The following is a 5,439-nucleotide window of genomic DNA, read 5'->3' as shown; positions in this document are numbered from 1 at the left end:
GAAGGCCTAGCTAGAGCTAGATCAGGTGCGAAAAAGAAATAAAAGCCTTCTAAATTGGAAAAGAAGAGGTAAAAATGTCATTATTTGCAGATAATATGATACTATATTTGAAAAATCCTGAGAAACCCACCACAAAGCTACTTGAGCTAATAAACAAACTCAGCAAAATGGCAGGATGCGAGATTGATGTGCAAAAATCAGCAAGGTTTCTATACACAAATAATGACCTACCTGAAGAGGTAATTGAGAAAAAAAAGCATTCACAGTAGCAACTAAATAATCAAGTAGATAAGAATAGAGGTAGAAGACCTGTACACAGAAAACTACAAAACATCGCTAAAAGAAATCAAAAAAGCCCTAAATAGGTAGAAAGATATTTCATATTCATGGATAGGAAGGTTAAATGTCATGGAGATGTCAATTCTATCCAAATTGATCTAAAAGATTCGGCACAGTACCAATCAAAATTCCAGCAACCTACTTTGAAGATTTGGAAAAGCTAATTACCAAATTCATCTGGAAGGGAAAGAGACCCCGAATGGTTAAAACATCCTAAAAAAGAAGGACGAAGTGGGAGGATTAACGCTCCCTGACTTATTATAAAGTCACAGTATGTTGCTGGCACAAAGACAGACATATTGATCACTGGAATCGAATTGAGAGTTCAGAAATAGACCACCAAATCTATGGTCAATTGATTTTCATCAAGGCCCCCAAATCCACTGAACCGGGACAGAATAGTCTCATCAAAAAAGGGGCCTGGGAGAGCTGGATATCCATAGTCAAAGGAATGAAACAGGACCCCTATCTCACACCCTATACAAAAATGAACTCAAACTGGATCAAAGACCTAAATAAGAGCCAGTACCATAAAACTCCTAGAAGAAAATAAAGGAAAACGTCTTCAAGACCTAGTAATAGGAGCCAGCCTCTTAGACCTACACCCAAAGCACAAGCAATGAAAGAAAGAACAGGTAAATGGAAACGCCCCAAAATCATATCCTTCTGTGCCTCGAAGGACTTTGTCAGAAGGTGAAGAGGCCGGTCCCAGCCGCTCCGGCGGCGGGAGGAGCGGCAGAGGCCTGCAGCCCAGCTTCGCTAAGGCTCTCGGTGCCCCGCGGCTCGCAGCACCCGGCACGCTCCCGCTCCGCCGCCAAGATGCCCAAGAGGAAGGTCAGCTCGGCCGAAGGCGCGGGGAAGGAGGAGCCCAAGAGGAGGTCGGCGAGACTGTCAGCTAAACCTACTCCTGCGAAAGTGGAAACGAAGACAAAAAAGGCAGCGGGAAAGGATAAGTCTTCAGACAAAAAAGTGCAACCTAAAGGGAAAAGGGGAGCAAAGGGAAAACAAGCTGAAGCGGCTAACCAAGAAACTAAAGATTTACCTGCAGAAAATGGAGAAACTAAAAATGAGGAGAGTCCAGTCTCTGATGAAGCAGGAGAGAAAGAAGCCAAGTCTGATTAATATCATATACCATGTCTTTTCAGTGGCCCCTGTTTGTCCCTTCTTGTACAATCCAGAGGAATATTTTTATCAACTATTTTGTAAATCCAAGTTTTTTAGTAGCTCTAGAAGAAACATTTTTAGGGAGGAGATTGAAATTTCACCTCATCCCATTTTTTTAAGTGTAAATGCTTTTTTTTAAGAGGGGAAATCAGTTGCTGGTTGTTTATTTTTTGATACAACCAGAAAACAGTGGGATATTGACTTGGAAGGCTTTGACTGTCTTCGATGTCAACTTAACATTCCACAGGGTGGGAGGGTGGCTGTTTTTATACCCTGTAATACAACATATACTAAATGAAGGTTTGGAGTCACAGTCATGCATTTAGTACATGTTGGACATTTTAAATTACTTCTGTTCCTGTGTTTTTTAGTAGAATTGTTTCTCAAAACTGTTCTCTAATCTTGGCTCTCCCTGTCAGAACTGTGTGCACGCAGTAACATGCTTGGTCGTGATAGTCCAATTTGCCTAATAACTTCGTTATATGCTGGGAAAGATAGGAAATGTGTGTGGTGTGTATGATATTAAAGTGTGAATTAGTGGGACTTAATGATGTAACAGCTTTTCAACATTTGAAGATAATGGTGGTACTTGATAATCTTCATAGGGTAAACTTGCCTCCAAATTTTAAGCTGGAAAGTCACTGGAATAATTTTAGAAAAATTACGACTACATGGCTTTTTAGATTTTCGGTACATACATTAAGAATTGTGTACAAATTGTTCATAATGTCTGTGCTCATCTTCAGAACCAATAAAATCTCAATATAGGAAAAAAAAAAAGGTGAAGAGGCAGCCAACTCAATGGGAGAAAATATCTGGAAACCATATATCTGATTAAGGGTTTAATATCCAGTACATAAAAACAAATCATATAGGGCAGTGCAACAGTGGCTCAGTGGCAGAATTCTCGCCTGCCATCCCAGAGACCTGGGTTCGAGTCACAGCGCCTGTCCATGCAAAAAAAAAAAAAAAACAATCATACAACTCAACAAAGAAAGAAAAACAGGAAAAATACATAAATAGACATTTTTCTGAAGAGGAAATATAAATGGCTAAAAAGCATATTTAAAATGGAATGATATCTAAATGTTTTGTTTGTTAATTTTTTTAATTAATAAAAAAAGTTTAAAAAATAAAAAGCATATTTAAAAAAGCACTTGAAAATAAATTCATCTTTCTTAGCTATAAGGGAAATGCAAAGCAAAACCACAATGAGATACCATCTCACACCAACAAGAACGGCTACAGTTAAACAAACAGGAAACTACAAATATAGGAGAGGCTGTAGAGAAATTGAAACATTTTTGCACTGTTGGTGGGAGGGCATAATGGTACAGCTGCTGTGGGGGTCAGCTTGGAGGTTCCTCAGAAAACTAAATATCAAGTTACTTTATAACCCAGCAATTCCACGGCTCGGTATATATCCAGAAGATCTGAAATAGTGACACGGACAGACATTTGACACTGATGGTCATAGCAGCATTATCCACAATTGTCAAAAGATAGAAACAACCCAGGTGTCTATCAACAGATGAGTGGATACACAAAATGTGGTGTATACATACAGCGGAATACTATGCAGCAGTTAGAAGAAATGAGATCCCAAAGCATGCGACATGGTTGAGCCTTGAGGACATAATGCTGAGTAAAATAAGCCAGACACAAAGGGTAGAAACCGCACGGCTTCATTTAATATTAACCCCCTAGGAAATGTATACTCAGACCCTTAAAAGGTAGAATATAGGGGACTCAGAGATAGATAGAAGCTAAAGAAGGGGGTGTGGTTACCTAATATTTATAGAATTGTTAGCGAGTTCATCTTAAATGTATGGGAATGGACAGAGGTGATAGTAGTTCATTAGTGAGATTATAAATAATAGTGCTGCATTGAAGGTGAAAAAGATGAATTTGGGGTTATTTAAAGTCATTTAAAGTCATTATCTCACAACTATAAATAAGTTATGGCAAGAACTACTTCAAAGGTATGACACCTGTACAAAAAGTTGATATTAGAGGGGTATATGGGAAAAAATACCTTTTGCATGCTGCGGGCTATATTTAACAGGCATTCATCACTAATGCCACATAATACTATAATAATTGGGGGGGGATAAGAGCAAGGGGATGTCTCTGGTTTTCTCTTTGGCGTGACTGTGTCTGTTATTTTTCTCTTTGGAGCAATGAAATTGTATGGCGTTGAGCTTGAATATGGTAGCCCAGCTGAGTGGGAATACTATGGGGTAGTGAGCGTTTATTTTGGATGGAGTCTATGCTGCGTCATATATTTCAATAAAATCTGCAGGTTCAAAATAAATTTTAAAAAGAAAAAAGTATAAAAATAAAAAATATATGTAAGTCAATAAACATAAAGTTCCAAGTGCTAGAGAAGTTGCGGAGAGATATACCTATTCAACATTGGTAGGGTAGCTGTTTTGAAAGGAAGCATGCCCCCTAGAAAAGCCATGTTTTAATCAAAATCCCATTTCATAAAGGTGGAATAATCCCTATTCAATACTGTATGTTTGAAACTGTAATTAGATCATCTCCCTGGATGATGTGATTCAGTCAAGAGTGGTTGGTGACGGCATGTCTCCACCCATTTGGGTGGGTCTTGATTGGTTTATTGGAGTCCTATAAAAAAGGAAACATTTTGGAGAATGGGAGATTCGGAGAGAGCAGAGCAGAATGACATGGCCACGAGAAGCAGAGAGTCCACCAGCCAGCGACCTTTGGAGATGAAGAAGGAAAATGCTTCCCGGGGAGCTTCATGAAACAGGAAGCCAGGAGAGATAAATAGCAGATGACGCCATGTTCGCCATGTGCCCTTCCAGATGAGAGAGAAACCCTGAACTTCATCGGCCTTCTTGAACCAAGGTATCTTTCCCTGGATGCTGTTGATTGGACATTTCTATACTCATTTTAACTGGGACATTTTCTCAGCCTTAGAGCTGTAAACTAGCAACTTATTAAATTCTCCTTTTTAAAAGCCATTCTGTTTCTCGTACATTGCATTCCGGCAGCTAGCAAACTAAAACAATAACAGAATGGGTTAGCCCCTCTAGAGGATCTCAGAAGGCTAGATATAAGGCTGCCGTATGATAAGGCAATCCTGTTGCTAGGAATAGCTCGAAAGAACTGAAAGCAGGGACTCGAATAGACATTTGCACACTGATGTTTATCAGCGCGTTACTCACGGTACCCAATGGATGGGGGTGGCTGGTGGGTACGTCGATTGAGAAGCAGAAGGACGAGCTGTGGCATATATATATATATGATAGAATATTGTGTGACTGCAGAAAGGAATGAAGCTGGAGGCATGAAGCGAGGTGAATGAACCTTGAGGACATGATATTCAGCAAAATAAGCCAGAAACAAAAGAACACATGTTTTATGGTCCCTTGTAAAGTACCTAGAAGAAAATTGGGGCTGAGATTGTAAGCTCTTACAGCAGTCACATTTATTCCTGAGCTTAAAGTCTTATTCCTAAATTCTGAGGTGTTGTGCTGTACGTCTATAAACCTACTATTTCCTGGAGCTTTGGGTACCTGTGTGGCACAAGACTCCAGGTTAGAGTTCTGCAGCTCTGAAAGTCAGCTTTACCCCACATGGCAACTGTTAAGCCAAAAAAGAGATCAGATCTCAATTAGAGATAAGAACAAAGCTGATCTGCTTAGGGCTAAAGTAAATCAGAATACAGGATAAAGGATGACAGCATCTGTGTTTTAGAACTTCACTTACTGTATGAGACCAAAGGAAGAGATGTTTATTTTGTCCAAAATTTAAATTTTCGGTAGCTTACAATCTAACCTAACCTGTCTTGCCAGTTCATTTAAAAAACCTAAATACATGGAACCCAGGATAGGGAATGAGATCTTGTAATTCTGTATAGCTTAATGTAATACACTGATATATTCCAGAGTATGATGGGCAGATATT

At 39.3% G+C, this 5,439-nt stretch overlaps 1 pseudogene; it reads left to right on the top strand.

Moving 5' to 3' along the window:
* The first annotated feature begins 1,046 nt into the window (after positions 1-1,046).
* Positions 1,047-1,740, top strand: LOC143649675 (non-histone chromosomal protein HMG-14 pseudogene; annotated as a pseudogene).
* The last annotated feature ends 3,699 nt before the right edge of the window (positions 1,741-5,439 follow it).

Source organism: Tamandua tetradactyla, chromosome 11 (genome assembly GCF_023851605.1).
Source record: "Tamandua tetradactyla isolate mTamTet1 chromosome 11, mTamTet1.pri, whole genome shotgun sequence".
NCBI classification, from domain to species: Eukaryota; Metazoa; Chordata; class Mammalia; order Pilosa; family Myrmecophagidae; genus Tamandua; species Tamandua tetradactyla.
This window is presented reverse-complemented; position numbering and strand designations above follow the sequence as displayed.